The following is an 18,599-nucleotide window of genomic DNA, read 5'->3' as shown; positions in this document are numbered from 1 at the left end:
AAACTTCATGATATATGGAGAATTGGGAAGGTTCCCATTAAGTATAAATATAAAAGTTCGTATGATTGGATTTTGGGCCAAAATGATGGTTTCAACTCGTAATAAATTGAGAAACAAATTTTTCCAAATTTTAAGACATTATAATACTCAATGGTCTAAGTATATTAAAAATATTTTTGAAGAATGTAATTTATTAGATGTTTTTGAAAACCATGAATTTACTAGTATACGCTGCTTAAAAAATACTGTTTTTCATACCCTAAAAAAATTGTTCATATGTAATTGGAAAAAGGATGTTTTCAATTCTCCGAAAGGGACCAATTACAGAATTTATAAACATGATTTAAGTTTAGAAAAATATCTACTTGACCTCCCTCCTAAGCTAGCTAATTCCTATTGTAAATTTCGAACTTGTAACATTAAATTACCAATTGAATACGTAAGATGGAATAACATCCCAAGAGAAAATAGAATCTGTAGTCTGTGTAACCTGAATGAAATAGGAGACGAATTCCATTATCTATTTTATTGTAGCGATCATCAAATAGCATTAAACAGAAAAAAATATATATCTAGATACTATTATGAAAGACCAAGTACATTCAAATTTAATACACTTTTTAATTTTGTAGTAGACGATGAGTTGAAATCACTTGTGAAATTAATCAAAGAAATAAGTATACGACTCTACAATATTTAAGATAATCTCTTGCTTAACAAATGTATCGATGTATTGTATCATATGTCCTGTACAAATTTTGTATGTATATAAAAATGTAATACTCTAAACTTTATATGTTTATGAGAATAAAAATATTTTCATTGTCATTGTCATTGAAAGATTGGTACACATTTCAACAATTTATTCACTAGTGCTATAAAATACCTAATATTGGTATAGGGGGAAACACCAACACGGGCTGGTAGTCGCCGAATACAGGCTAGTCAACAGGAGAGAAAGTCTCGTGACATCGTGGATAGCCACACGGAATGTTGGATATTGACACCCACAGTCAAATTTAAAAACTCGCCCTTGTTACAACAACAAAATTTCTACAAATTCTGTTCAAACTTTTTTATCAGAAATATGGTTATCCCTGTGCAATTCCATCGACAACGTACCGGACTGTAATCAATTTCCATCGCTCTGGCTATTGTCTATAATTTAAGCAATAGAAGATTTAGAATAGTCTCTGGGTTGCGGTGGCCGAGTGGTTAAGGTGTCCCTACACTTTATCACTAGCCCTCCACCTCTGGGTTGCGGTGGCCGAGTGTCCCGACACTTTATCACTAGCCCTCCACCTCTGGGTTGCGGTGGCCGAGTGGTTAAGGTGTCCCGACACTTTATCACTAGCCCTCCACCCCTGGGTTGCGGTGGCCGGGTGTCCCGACACTTTATCACTAGCCCTCCACCTCTGGGTTGCGGTGGCCGAGTGGTTAAGGTGTCCCGACACTTTATCACTAGCCCTCCACCTCTGGGTTACGGTGGCCGAGTGGTTAAGGTGTCCCGACACTTTATCACTAGCCCTCCACCTCTGGGTTACGGTGGCCGAGTGGTTAAGGTGTCCCGACACTTTATCACTAGCCCTCCACCTCTGGGCCGAGGTGGCCGAGTGGTTAAGGTGTTCCGACACTTTATCACTAGCCCTCCACCTCTGGGTTACGGTGGCCGAGTGGTTAAGGTGTACCGACACTTTATCACTAGCCCTCCACCTCTGGGCCGAGGTGGCCGAGTGGTTAAGGTGTCCCGACACTTTATCACTAGCCCTCCACCTCTGGGTTGCGGTGGCCGAGTGGTTAAGGTGTCCCGACACTTTATCACTAGCCCTCCACCTCTGGGTTGCGGTGGCCGAGTGGTTAAGGTGTCCCGACACTTTATCACTAGCCCTCCACCTCTGGGCCGAGGTGGCCGAGTGGTTAAGGTGTCCCGACACTTTATCACTAGCCCTCCACCTCTGGGTTGCGGTGGCCGAGTGGTTAAGGTGTCCCGACACTTTATCACTAGCCCTCCACCTCTGGGTTACGGTGGCCGAGTGGTTAAGGTGTCCCGACACTTTATCACTAGCCCTCCACCTCTGGGTTACGGTGGCCGAGTGGTTAAGGTGTCCCGACACTTTATCACTAGCCCTCCACCTCTGGGCCGAGGTGGCCGAGTGGTTAAGGTGTTCCGACACTTTATCACTAGCCCTCCACCTCTGGGTTACGGTGGCCGAGTGGTTAAGGTGTACCGACACTTTATCACTAGCCCTCCACCTCTGGGCCGAGGTGGCCGAGTGGTTAAGGTGTCCCGACACTTTATCACTAGCCCTCCACCTCTGGGTTGCGGTGGCCGAGTGGTTAAGGTGTCCCGACACTTTATCACTAGCCCTCCACCTCTGGGTTGCGGTGGCCGAGTGGTTAAGGTGTCCCGACACCTATCACTAGCCCTCCACCTCTGGGCCGCGGTGGCCGAGTGGTTAAGGTGTCCCGACACTTTATCACTAGCCCTCCACCTCTGGGTTGCGAGTTCGAAACCTACGTGGGGTAGTTAACTGGTACTGACCGTAGGTCGGTGGTTTTTCTCCGGGTACTCCGGCTTTCCTCCACCTCCAAAACCTGGCACGTCCTTAAATGACCCTGGCTGTTAATAGGACGTTAAACAAAAACAAACCAAACCAAACCAAACTCTAGTCATAGTAAATATATTTCACTAGCATGACTGGTATCCTTCACAGTGCGCAGCATAAAAAGTGAAATCTTTCAAAAAAATAAGTAACACAAATAAGATATACCCTCTATCACTGTTCCATTCATTACATTTTCTAGCATGTTAATTTCTGAAGAAAACATTTGCCAAGAATTCATTGGAGAAGTAAATACCGATATGCTTTATCCATTCCATATTACGCTCTCTGATCTTGTACTTCTCTGTTAATGATATAATGTAATTAATATAAATTTACATTTTACACACTCAGGTTGTAATCTGTTTTCGAAAAAGTGATTAGATATAACCGGTGCCTAAATTAATTCAAATAATTATGACTTACTAAAGCCTGGTACACAGTATGTACATTTTAAATAGATATGACTTACTAAAGCTTGGAAAGTGTTGGCGTACACAGTATGTACATTTTAAATACACATGTAGATATGATTTCAATGTGAGATATCGGACTATTGTGCGACTAATACTAATTAAAACTTTGTTGTCCAACAAGCTCCGTAAAAACAGCATGCCAGTCCTGTGATAAGTCGTATAGACAATTCGGTTTAAAAGACCGTTAAAGCTACTTTATATGTATATGTGCCAATGAATTAAAATCAAGTTCAACTGAAACTTAAACACATCACATTGAAACGAAGTTAGCGGATATACTGGAATCAGGTTGTCCGTCTGTCAGAATCTTAGCACTCCTCCCACAGTCTTCATCTGTCCCTCTATAACTGGTAGTTATGCCTCGTGTCCACTGTGATTGTGTCCCTCTCTTACTGGTAGTTATGCCCCGTGTCCACTGTGATTGTGTCCCTCTCTTACTGGTAGTTATGTCTCGTGTCCACTGTGATTGTGTCACTCTATTACTGGTAGTTATGCCCCGTGTCCACTGTGATTGTGTCCCTCTCTTACTGGTAGTTATGTCCCGTGTCCACTGTGATTGTGTCCCTCTCTTACTGGTAGTTATGCCCCGTGTCCACTGTGATTGTGTCCCTCTCTTACTGGTAGTTATGCCCCGTGTCCACTGTGATTGTGTACATCTCTTACTGGTAGTTATGCCCCGTGTCCACTGTGATTGTGTACATCTCTTACTGGTAGTTATGCCCCGTGTCCACTGTGATTGTGTCCATCTCTTACTGGTAGTTATGTCCCGTGTCCACTGTGATTGTGTCCCTCTCTTACTGGTAGTTATGTCCCGTGTCCACTGTGATTGTGTACATCTATAACTGGTAGTTATGTCCTGTGTCCACTGTGATTGTGTCACTCTATTACTGGTAGTTATGCCCCGTGTCCACTGTGATTGTGTCCCTCTCTTACTGGTAGTTATGTCTCGTGTCCACTGTGATTGTGTACATCTATTACTGGTAGTTATGCCCCGTGTCCACTGTGATTGTGTCCATCTCTTACTGGTAGTTATGCCTCGTGTCCACTGTGATTGTGTACATCTCTTACTGGTAGTTATGCCCCGTGTCCACTGTGATTGTGTCCCTCTCTTACTGGTAGTTATGCCCCGTGTCCACTGTGATTGTGTCCATCTCTTACTGGTAGTTATGTCCTGTTTCCACTGTGATTGTGTACATCTCTTACTGGTAGTTATGCCCCGTGTCCACTGTGATTGTGTACATCTCTTACTGGTAGTTATGCCCCGTGTCCACTGTGATTGTGTACATCTCTTACTGGTAGTTATGCCCCGTGTCCACTGTGATTGTGTACATCTCTTACTGGTAGTTATGCCTCGTGTCCACTGTGATTGTGTACATCTCTTACTGGTAGTTATGCCCCGTGTCCACTGTGATTGTGTCCCTCTCTTACTGGTAGTTATGCCCCGTGTCCACTGTGATTGTGTCCATCTCTTACTGGTAGTTATGTCCCGTGTCCACTGTGATTGTGTACATCTTTTACTGGTAGTTATGCCCCGTGTCCACTGTGATTGTGTCCCTCTCTTACTGGTAGTTATGCCTCGTGTCCACTGTGATTGTGTCCCTCTCTTACTGGTAGTTATGCCCCGTGTCCACTGTGATTGTGTACATCTCTTACTGGTAGTTATGTCCTGTTTCCACTGTGATTGTGTCCCTCTCTTACTGGTAGTTATGTCCCGTGGCCAAGGTGATTGTGTACATCTCTTACTGGTAGTTATGTCTCGTGTCCACTGTGATTGTGTCCCTCTCTTACTGGTAGTCATGTCCCGTGTCCACTGTGATTGTGTCCATCTCTTACTGGTAGTTATGCGCCGTTTCCACTGTTTTTAGACAGATTCTTGTCCGGACATCAAACATTTCCTGGTTGAATGATCCATTCCTGAAGTTATGGACTTTAGCTTAATATTTTGTTCCGCGATTTTTTGACAGCTGCATAAGGTCCATTTTCCTATATTTTGTAGACATAATGTTGTGTGGACAATTTATTTAGACGTATCTACAGATGCACACTGAAGTTGTGAAGCTTTGCCTACTGGTGACAGTTCCAGTTTAATCTGGTTACATCTTTTAGTTTTAGACCGATCTCTTTGACACTTTAACAAAGTTTTATAAGCATCGTTGTGGTAGGTTTTATAAGCATATATGATATGAAAGTATATATTCCAGACTTCCTTTAATCATGTTTTGTCTTGTCCGGAGAGCTAACGTTAGTTTTGATTTTAACCGATCTTTCTAAGACTTATCATTTTTCTGGTAGATCGACGTGGTATTAACATGACCCATGCCTGAATCCTATCATTATTTCCATGCTATCGTAATATCAACGACAACAGCTCTTTTCTTCTCTCATTTTGATTATTATATCTGTATAATATGGTATCCTCGATGCCGCCTACTTTTACATTCTCAACGTTGAGGTAACTATTGATTTTATATTAATCTATATTTGTTCAAAAACATTTTCAACGACATTTTCTTCAAATGTGAAAAATGTTGGTACTGATTCATTGTCGCAGATTTCAGCAAAAATCCTCGAAAATTATTTAAGAAAATCGGTCAAATAACAAGAAGTGTTCATTCAAAAATGACTTTAATGTTCATAAATAAAACAAAATGAAATAACATGATGATGAGCTAGAATTTGATCAACACTCCGTTTGTATCAGGTATTGACACAGCCAAAGCAGTGACCAAGGTTTAGATGATGAGCAGGAGTAGCCAGATATGAAGAGACAGTCGAGGTGGTTTCCATAGCGATGTTTGGGTAATTGACTTCATCCAGCTGTAATAGAAAGACGTAAAGGTAAATTACATCCATTTATTTATGAGACAAGTTGAGCTAGTCGAAACGCTCACATTTTAACTCTCTATTTTGATGATAGAATCTACTTCTCACTAGAATCGAGAATTTTACTTAAACCGAATTTCCATTTCTGCATTTTTTCCGTCAAATTCCAGTCACAAGCTGATGAAACTTGTGTCATTTGCGACATGTTTTAAGCTATGCTTATACACGGTGGGGAATCACGTGGTCAGAAGATACGAATTCAAAATGGCAGCCGCTAGTGCACAAAACATAAAATTAAGTAAGATATTGAAAATGCTCATTACATAGTTTTTTTTATTGTAGCGAGCAGATGTCATACTATAATCTCGACATATCCATACCTCATGTGTGCTGGGACAGTTTGTAGTTATCCGTAACATTCTGACCAAAATTTCGAATCGAAAGGATTCCATTGACGAATTCGATTCAAAATTTTGGTCAGATCACGTGATTCCCCTCCGTGTTATAACTAACAGTTTTTTTTATGAAAAATATGATATGAGTGGGACTAAATTCTTCAGTACATACTTATGATGTAGTTGACGTCATCGTCCATGTCATGATATCGGTACCCGTAGTTTACTCGGTAGTAGGTTGTTGGTATGCGATACCGGATATAGAGGGCGCTGGCGGCACTCAGGTACAGCACGAGGAGGACCAGCATACACAGAAGTCTCAACATGACGTAAGAAGAGAATGCTGGAAGGGAAAAAACAGAAAATAAGATAACGTGTGCAATTTAAATGTATCAAGGAAGAAGCGCCAGTAAACTTTCTATGGTCTGTAGCGTATTATGTTTTATTCCAAACCATTTCTATGTCTCATGGATGGTTTGCAGTTGTGCACCAAATTGCAATGTATGGACTTTATATAAACGTTCGTTTGTACTGCTGTCTGATAAATACATTCTGCATAAAAACTTTTGAATACTTTTTAGGATTTTTTTTTTAAGATTATTCATATTTTCATTTTGGTTTCCTGGAATTTGTAAACAGCTTTTCTGGTGTTGTTTGGCCCTTAACGACTAATTGTCGATTGGGCGTACAACACTACAAAAACAAGCAAAATAGATGGTGAAATAACATATTACTGAATACATAAAAAAGAAATTCATAAAAACTCTGATGTTATTTACTGAAAACAAGTCTTTGATTAGTACTTGAACTTAAAGGGTGTTCATGTGGTATACTTTATTTTCAGGAAACTTAAGTAAGAACAACTCGCAGAATAAATATTAAAGTCAAAGATGGTAGTATATAGAAGATATACTGTTAGAAATGTAAAACACTTTGTCTGTCTAGGGAGATTGATGAAGATTCCCCATTTCTCGTCTGTTATAGGTGAGGTGTATTGGGTACGTTATAGGTCAGAATTAGCCGACACAGTAATAAGTGAATGTAATGGCTGTAGTAAGTTGTAAGTAAAAGTTGTATCAATACAACCCATTAAATGTATATCATAACACGGTGATACCTATCAACTTCATTTAAGCAATGAACAGTGGTTTTAATGTTGTTATAGTCGATATGGCAGCAAGATGTATGGTGGGCAAATGGCATGGGAACCCGTTAGTTAGGGTTTCCATGCTACATTTGCCAACCATACATCTTGCTGCCATATCGACTATAACAACATTAAAACCACTGTTCAATACTTATGTTTACATTGTTTTACCATTTTCGTCAACTTTGACAAAAACTAAACCAACACAAGCAAATCCCGCCCTTTTTTAATGTCACAGGACCCACTGGGTGTTATAGCCTGAGACACTGGGTGTTATAGGCGTATGGTGGCAACTGCCTCTAAGCATTGTGTCAATGGGGAAATGCGGAGCAAATGTAAATATTTGTATATAAATAACTAAATAACAGTAATAAAAACAGATTTCTAATGACCATTATAACGGTCAACCGTTACAGATTTTATCCAAATGCACCAACAGAAGCAATAAAGTTTATTATCCCTTAAATTCGACAGTGCATCCTGTTTCGCAGAAAATAATTTTCTTTTATTTAGAATAAACATAATAGAGGTTATGCTATAACTAAAACCGTGGTACTCTGTATGTTCCACATGATAATTATTAATTATAAACGCGCTCCGATGACATAGCACTAAATGGAAAAAAACTTGTTTCTGTTTTTGAATAGCGAATTTTGTAACTGTGAAGTATATCTGTTTGTGTATTCGTTTGTTTGCTTCAAAATGATATATAATGTATAGAAGAACACCGGGGATGTATGCATAGTTCTCGAGCAGAACAGTGTCATTACATAGAACATAATTTATTACTGGATCGGATGCTAGTAGTACTGTGTCAACTCGAACGTCTCGAACATATTAACATTATTAATGTAATATTTTAAAAAAAACAAAAAAACCCCGTTTAATATATGAAAACAAACAATTTAGCAAACGTGCAAATGCACATAACATATACATGCCGTTTATAGATTTGTATACTTACAGTTGACGATACACTGATAAAGGCAGAATCTCCCAGAGTTTGGAGGAAAGCAGGATGAATGCCGGAGGTATGTCCCGAAGAGTTTGACTGAAATCCAGTCAACCGCACCGCTTATATAGGGTTGTCCAGTAAGTCCGGAGGCCTGTTATGTGTCGGGCTAATGAGTGGTCAACATCGGTGACCGATAAAACAGACATCAGCCCATGTCTTTGACCACTGTGACAGCACGCCTCGTTAATCATCAAGGCAAACATAAATGACAGTCGTCACACTACAGTGATTTCTAATAGTAAACAAGGACATAGAAAGTACTTATATATATAAATTTATCAATGCTCCTAACGTTTTCTTTTAAACAGGATTCTTTCGTTGACTATTCTGGGTTTTTTTTCTCAAACGTACACAATAATATTGCCTGAAACACTTTGCTGTATCAGAATACGCAATGCTGGTGTTACATAATACGTCTGTAAGCGTCCGGGAAGGTGTTGTATTATATACATGTAATGTATGGTGGGTTCTCGTTTCCTTTAACCTTTACAAGATCCGCACGGATCAAACATACGATGGTTAATTGAAAAATTAGGTACTAGAGCAGGTCTAGGTCAAACGTCATCTTGACCTTTCATGCATTTTAGACTATTAATAGGTTAGTTGGTGATTACATATTTTCCCATATGACTTCCCGTTTTTAATTGATTGTTGTGATATACTGCACAATATAATTTAGTTAACATTCCCTATACATTTGTAATATATTAGTGCAGCAATGCTATTGTATTGTTTATTTATTGAAACATGGTGCACGTCTAAATTTAAACTGGTATAGGTTAAGACTTAAGAAGTAGTTTTAGGGATTAGGAGAAGAGGATAACAAGCTGTCTGAGACAACTAAAAATAAAAAAAAAAATTTTTGTTTTTTAGGTTTTTTTTTACATTGATAACGATAAATTCTACAATGTTTGCTATGCAACGCCAGTTTTGATTAGTTGAAAACCGTGTATTATTTGCCAATGGTTGGTTGGTTTCTTGATAGATTCCCTCGATTTCTTTGTGAGGCACCACTGCGTTGAACGTAGTGTAGATAAAATTATTAAAGTTTACGCTCGTATCAATAATACACGTTCATCTCATGAGTCACGGCTGTTACAATGTTATGTATCTTATATTCACCCGCTGATAACACGGGTACTGTAACCGAGTGGGCTAATGGGTTAGTCTCTCCTCAGCTTTTTATCATGACGCAACTTCGAATCCTACGTATGCCGCTTTTTTCATTCTTTTTTTTTTATTTTCAAAATCAATGCCATATGATAGATGTTCTTGATTGTAGTTCTGTAGTGCATGTAAAGAAATGTATATTTTATCAACAAAATAATGCAATACTCAAGAAATAAATTACAAGGTTTTCCCGGGGTTTCTTTGCCGTTTTTCTATTACAAAGAGGTCGATCTCAGAACTAAACAGTACATGGTAGAATAGAAATAATCAACTTTGACTCGTGTATTGTTGCAAATTAATTAATAACTCAGGCCTGCGGCCTTCGTTATTAATTTAATTGCAAAATATCCTCGTCCTCGTTGTATATCCTGCAACAATACACGAATCATCGTTAATTGTTTCTTAAATAAATTTAGCTATGTGTCAATGGAAATTTGATGAAAATAATTATACATTTTATTGACTGTTTCTAGCAATTTCATTCTTTTGCAATATTTATTTTCGCAATATTCAATTTGACAACGGTATCCAACTAAACAAACACATGAGCAGTGATAGTAATTTTAGTCTTTACACGAAAATAATTTCGCCTTTACGCAAAAAATATTTTCGGCTTTAAACAAAGGATAATGTCGACCTATTAAATGTGTGCAAAGGCGATATCAAGTACTCCTTAATTCTTTAACTTTTCTTATTTAATACGAGAAGGGAGAATGTGGCGATCGTTTTGCGATACTTATGATCGTTAATTTGAAGGGGGTGATATCTTTTATATTGCACACTTTATTATATAAAATAGAGGATTTTTTTCACGCGAAGACTAAGCTACGACATACATTAGCTTTATTGAAATTTTGTTCACAACATCACCATACCATTAGATTGACCCGATTACAGGTTTTTCTTTTGAACGTTTCGTTTAAAGATTTTCTTCTGTTCTTGTAGAAGATATTCAAGCAAAATTGGCTATAATTATTTCAAAGAATAATTGGAATCTTCGTTATGGTTATCTGATGGAAAATATATCTTTTTTGTTTACAACATCGCATTCTTATCAGTGAAATCGTGGTAGTTATGATATAATGTTTGTGTTTGGTGGTCACGAGGCAAACAGACGAGTGTCTGGCTAGTGGTGTACATTCAGTTAATATTACCATGTTGTATATGTATACCGGCTAAAGTATACTATAATCATTGCTACAATACATAAATAAAAAGTTCAAGCAACACTCTCTGATCGGAGTAAACATATAAAAGCTATTTCAATACATCATCTAAGAACAAAATGTGTCTCAAATAAAATCTTACAGAAAAACAAGAAATCGCTATCATTATACAACTCAAATCAGGATGCTATATCATACATCATATAGCTTTCCCGTCCTTCTAAGACGTCAGTGATTCTAGGGACATAACACAGCTGTTTCGTCCTTCTAACTAGGACTCGTCAGTGATACTAGGGACATCATACAGCTTCTTCGTCCTTCTAGGACTCGTCAGTGATGCTAGGGACATCATACAGCTTTTTCGTCCTTCTAGGACTCGTCATCGATGCTAGGGACATCATACAGCTTTTTCGTCCTTCTAGGACTCGTCAGTGATGCTAGGGACATCATACAGCTTTTTCGTCCTTCTAGGACTCGTCAGTGATGCTATGGACATCATACAGCTTTTTAGTCTTTCTAGGACTCGTCAGTGATGCTAGGGACATCATACAGCTGTTTCGTCCTTCTAGCACTCGTTACTGATACTAGGGACATCATACAGCTTTTTAGTCCTTCTAGGACTCGTCATTGATGCTAGGGACACCATACAGCGTGTTCGTCCTTCTAGGACTTTTCAGTGATGTCAGTAACTAAACAATGGTATTATCTGGAATTGAAGTACAGCACTTTTATCTTAATGTTTAGGCCAGTGATCACCCGTACCATGCAGTGTCCGTGGGTGGTACGGACAATTATGATGATAACAAAACATAGATCTACCAGTGATTGATATGGCTATGGACAGTAAGCACACTCCTACACAGGTAAGTGTAGGTAAAAATAGATAGGTATATAATTGGTACACTGAGCCTTAAAAGGAACTATATAGACAAACGGTGTCCGGTCACAGTCACACACTCACACCTGTGGGGGTCCCTAAGAGTGTGGACACACTCATCATAACTTACCAGGTGATTATTGTTACACAGTAATGAACCTTAAGGTTGTGTGTGAACTGGAAACATGGCACTTTCATTACCGATATCTTAATAAGAAAAAAAAAATAATAATAATGCAAAATCTATCTAATTGAAACGTAAATAATCATATTACACCATGAACATTACTTATAAAACATAAACAATGACAACTTGTGTGACATAATCATTAAAAAAATGACATTTTATGTAACATAATCCTTATATAAAAACATGACAGTTTATGTAACACAATCCTTATATAAAAACATGACAGTTTATGTAACACAATCCTTATATAAAAACATGACAGTTTATGTAACATAATCCTTATATAAAAACATGACAGTTTATGTAACACAATCCTTATATAAAAACATGACAATTTATGTAACACAATCCTTATATAAAACATGACAGTTTATGTAACATAAACCTTATATAAAAACATGACAGTTTATGTAACACAATCCTTATATAAAACATGACAGTTTATGTAACACAATCCTTATATAAAAACATGACAGTTTATGTAACACAATCCTTATATATAAAACATGACAGTTTATGTAACACAATCCTTATATATAAAACATGACAGTTTATGTAACACAATCCTTATATATAAAACATGACAGTTTATGTAACATAAACCTTATATAAAACATGACAGTTTATGTAACACAATCCTTATATATAAAACATGACAATTTATGTAACACAATCCGTATATAAAAACATGACAGTTTATGTAACATAATCCTTATATAAAACATGACAGTTTATGTAACACAAACCTTATATAAAACATGACAGTTTATGTAACACAAACCTTATATAAAACATGACAGTTTATGTAACACAATCCTTATATAAAAACATGACAGTTTATGTAACACAATCCTTATATAAAACATGACAGTTTATGTAACACAATCCTTATATATAAAACATGACAGTTTATGTAACACAATCCTTATATAAAACATGACAGTTTATGTAACACAATCCTTATATAAACATGACAGTTTATGTAACACAAACCTTATATAAAACATGACAGTTTATGTAACACAATCCTTATATAAAAACATGACAGTTTATGTAACACAATCCTTATATAAAACATGACAGTTTATGTAACACAATCCTTATATAAAAACATGACAGTTTATATAACACAATCCGTATATAAAACATGACAACTTATGTAACACAATCCTTATATAAAACATGACAGTTTATGTAACACAATCCTTATATAAAACATGACAGTTTATGTAACACAATCCTTATATAAAACATGACAGTTTATGTAACACAAACCTTATATAAAACATGACAGTTTATGTAACACAAACCTTATATAAAACATGACAGTTTATGTAACACAATCCTTATATAAAACATGACAGTTTATGTAACACAAAACCTTATATAAAACATGACAGTTTATGTAACACAATCCTTATATAAAACATGACAGTTTATGTAACACAAACCTTATATAAATCATGACAGTTTATGTAACACAATCCTTATATAAAACATGACAGTTTATGTAACATAATCCTTATATAAAAACATGACAGTTTATGTAACACAATCCTTATATAAAACATGACAGTTTATGTAACACAAACCTTATATAAAACATGACAGTTTATGTAACACAATCCTTATATAAAACATGACAGTTTATGTAACACAATCCGTATATATAAAACATGACAGTTTATGTAACACAATCTTATATAAAACATGACAGTTTCTGTTACATAATCCTTGTATAAAAACATGACAGTTTATGTTACACAATCCTTATATAAAACATGACAGTTTATGTAACACAATCCTTATATAAAAAAACATGACAGTTTATGTAACACAATCCTTATATAAAACATGACATTTTATGTAACACAATCCGTATATAAAAACATGACAGTTTATGTAACACAATCCGTATATAAAAACATGACAGTTTATGTAACACAAACCTTATATAAAAAAGCATGACATTTTATGTAACATAATTCTTATATAAAAACATGACAGTTTATGTAACACAATCCTTATATAAAAAAACATGACAGTTTATGAAACACAAACCTTATATAAAAAAAACATGACAGTTTATGTAACACAATCCGTATATAAAACATGACAGTTTATGTAACACAATCCTTATATAAAAACATGACATTTTATGTAACACAAACCTTATATAAAACATGACAGTTTATGTAACACAAACCTTATATAAAACATGACAGTTTATGTAACACAATCCTTATATAAAACATGACAGTTTATGTAACACAATCCTTATATAAAACATGACAGTTTATGTAACACAATCCTTATATAAAACATGACAGTTTATGTAACACAATCCTTATATAAAACATGACAGTTTATGTAACACAAACCTTATATAAAACATGACATTTTATGTAACACAATCCTTATATAAAAACATGACAGTTTATGTAACACAATCCTTATATATAAAACATGACAGTTTATGTAACACAATCCCTATATAAAAACATGACAGTTTATGTAACACAAACCTTATATAAAAACATGACAGTTTATGTAACACAATCCTTATATAAAACATGACAGTTTATGTAACACAAATCCTATATAAAACATGACAGTTTATGTAACACAATCCTTATATAAAACATGAGAGTTTATGTAACACAATCCTTATATAAAACATGACAGTTTATGTAACACAATCCTTATATAAAACATGACAGTTTATGTAACACAATCCTTATATATAAAAACATGACAGTTTCTGTAACACAATCCTGATATAAAACATGACAGTTTATGTAACACAATCCGTATATAAAACATGACAGTTTATGTAACACAATCCTGATATAAAACATGACAGTTTATGTAACACAATCCTTATATAAAACATGACAGTTTATGTAACACAAACCTTATATATAAACATGACAGTTTATGTAACACAAACCTTATATAAAACATGACATTTTATGTAACACAAACCTTATATAAAACATGACATTTTATGTAACACAACCTTATATAAAACATGACAGTTTATGTAACACAAATCCTTATATAAAACATGACAGTTTATGTAACACAATCCATATATAAAACATGACAGTTTATGTAACACAATCCTATATATAAAACATGACAGTTTATGTAACACAAACCTTATATAAAAACATGACATTTTATGTAACACAATCCTTATATATAAAACATGACAGTTTATGTAACACAAACCTTATATAAAACATGACAGTTTATGTAACACAATCCTTATATAAAACATGACAGTTTATGTAACACAATCCTTATATAAAAACATGACAGTTTATGTAACACAATCCTTATATAAAAACATGACAGTTTATGTAACACAAACCTTATATAAAAAACATGACATTTTATGTAACACAATTCTTATATAAAAACATGACAGTTTATGTAACACAATCCTTATATAAAAACATGACAGTTTATGTAACACAAACCTTATATAAAAACATGACAGTTTATGTAACACAATCCGTATATAAAACATGACAGTTTATGTAACACAATCCTTATATAAAAAAACATGACAGTTTATGTAACACAAACCTTATATAAAAACATGACATTTTATGTAACACAAACCTTATATAAAACATGACAGTTTATGTAACACAATCCTTATATAAAACATGACAGTTTATGTAACACAATCCTTATATAAAACATGACAGTTTATGTAACACAATCCTTATATAAAACATGACAGTTTATGTAACACAATCCTTATATAAAACATGACAGTTTATGTAACACAAACCTTATATAAAACATGACATTTTATGTAACACAATCCTTATATATAAAACATGACAGTTTATGTAACACAATACTTATATATAAAACATGACAGTTTATGTAACACAATCCCTATATAAAAAACATGACAGTTTATGTAACACAAACCTTATATAAAAACATGACAGTTTATGTAACACAATCCGTATATAAAAACATGACAGTTTATGTAACACAATCCTTATATATAAAACATGACAGTTTATGTAACACAATCCTTATATAAAAACATGAGAGTTTATGTAACACAATCCTTATATAAAAACATGACAGTTTATGTAACACAATCCTTATATAAAAACATGACAGTTTATGTAACACAATCCTTATATATAAAACATGACAGTTTCTGTAACACAATCCTGATATAAAACATGACAGTTTATGTAACACAATCCTTATATAAAACATGACAGTTTATGTAACACAATCCTTATATAAAACATGACAGTTTATGTAACACAATCCTTATATAAAAACATGACAGTTTATGTAACACAAACCTTATATATAAAACATGACAGTTTATGTAACACAAACCTTATATAAAAACATGACAGTTTATGTAACACAATCCTTATATAAAAACATGACAGTTTATGTAACACAAACCTTATATATAAAACATGACAGTTTATGTAACACAATCCTTATATAAAAACATGACAGTTTATGTAACACAATCCATATATAAAACATGACAGTTTATGTAACACAATCCATATATAAAACATGACAGTTTATGTAACACAAACCTTATATAAAAACATGACATTTTATGTAACACAATCCTGATATATAAAAACATGACAGTTTATGTAACACAAACCTTATATAAAACATGACAGTTTATGTAACACAAACCTTATATAAAACATGACAGTTTATGTAACACAATCCTGATATAAAACATGACAGTTTATGTAACACAATCCTTATATAAAAACATGACAGTTTATGTAACACAAACCTTATATATAAAACATGACAGTTTATGTAACACAAACCTTATATAAAAACATGACATTTTATGTAACACAAACCTTATATATAAAACATGACAGTTAATGTAACACAATCCGTATATAAAACATGACAGTTTATGTAACACAAACCTTATATAAAACATGACAGTTAATGTAACACAAACCTTATATAAAACATGACAGTTAATGTAACACAATCCGTATATAAAAACATGACAGTTAATGTAACACAAACCTTATATAAAAACATGACATTTTATGTAACACAATCCTTATATATAAAACATGACAGTTTATGTAACACAAACCTTATATATAAAACATGACAGTTTATGTAACACAAACCTTATATATAAAACATGACAGTTTATGTAACACAAACCTTATATAAAACATGACATTTTATGTAACACAATCCTGATATATAAAAACATGACAGTTTATGTAACACAATCCTTATATAAAAACATGACAGTTTATGTAACACAAACCTTATATAAAACATGACAGTTTATGTAACACAATCCTTATATAAAACATGACAGTTTATGTAACACAAATCCTTATATAAAAACATGACAGTTTATGTAACACAAACCTTATATAAAACATGACAGTTTATGTAACACAATCCTTATATATAAAACATGACAGTTTATGTAACACAATCCTTATATAAAACATGACAGTTTATGTAACACAAACCTTATATAAAACATGACAGTTTATGTAACACAAACCTTATATAAAAACATGACAGTTTATGTAACACAATCCTTATATAAAAACATGACAGTTTATGTAACACAATCCTATATATAAAACATGACAGTTTATGTAACACAAACCTTATATAAAAACATGACATTTTATGTAACACAATCCTTATATAAAACATGACAGTTTATGTAACACAAACCTTATATAAAAAACATGACAGTTTATGTAACACAAACCTTATATATAAAACATGACAGTTTATGTAACACAATCCTTATATAAAACATGACAGTTTATGTAACACAAACCTTATATATAAAACATGACAGTTTATGTAACACAATCCTTATATAAAAACATGACAGTTTATGTAACACAAACCTTATATAAAAACATGACAGTTTATGTAACACAATCCTGATATATAAAAACATGACAGTTTATGTAACACAATCCTTATATAAAAACATGACAGTTTATGTAACATAATCCTTATATATAAAACATGACAGTTTATGTAACACAATCCTTATATAAAAACATGACAGTTTATGTAACACAATCCTTATATAAAAACATGACAGTTTATGTAACACAATACTTATATATAAAACATGACAGTTTATGTAACATAATCCTTATATATAAAACATGACAGTTTATGTAACACAAACCTTATATAAAAACATGACAGTTTATGTAACACAAACCTTATATATAAAACATGACAGTTTATGTAACACAATCCTGATATAAAACATGACAGTTTATGTAACATCAAATCCTTATATAAAACATGACATTTATGTAACACAATCCTTATATAACACATGACAATTTTATGTAACACAAACCTTATATAAAAACATGACAGTTTATGTAACACAATCCATATATAAAACATGACAGTTTATGTAACACAATCCTTATATAAAACATGACAGTTTATGTAACACAAACCTTATATAAAAAACATGACATTTTATGTAACACAAAACCTTATATAAAAACATGACAGTTTATGTAACACAAACCTTATATAAAAACATGACATTTATGTAACACAACCTTATATATAAAACATGACAGTTTATGTAACACAACCTGATATAAAAACATGACAGTTTATGTAACCAAACCTTATATAAAAACATGACATTTATGTAACACAATCCTTAATATAAAACA

At 33.8% G+C, this 18,599-nt stretch overlaps 1 long non-coding RNA gene across 1 annotated transcript; it reads right to left on the bottom strand.

Annotated features, from left to right (window-relative positions):
- Positions 1–5,685: 5,685 nt before the first annotated feature.
- LOC117339998 lies at positions 5,686–8,542 on the bottom strand. The gene is made up of 3 exons (XR_004535349.1): positions 8,409–8,542; positions 6,470–6,640; positions 5,686–5,896 (listed from the first exon to the last, which is right to left on the bottom strand). It is a non-coding gene; the product is annotated as an uncharacterized LOC117339998 (long non-coding RNA).
- Between the last annotated feature and the right edge of the window lie 10,057 nt (positions 8,543–18,599).

This window comes from Pecten maximus, chromosome 12, assembly GCF_902652985.1.
Source record: "Pecten maximus chromosome 12, xPecMax1.1, whole genome shotgun sequence".
NCBI classification, from domain to species: Eukaryota; Metazoa; Mollusca; class Bivalvia; order Pectinida; family Pectinidae; genus Pecten; species Pecten maximus.
Note: the sequence above shows the minus strand (reverse complement) of the source record. Positions and strands in the feature narration are given on the sequence as shown.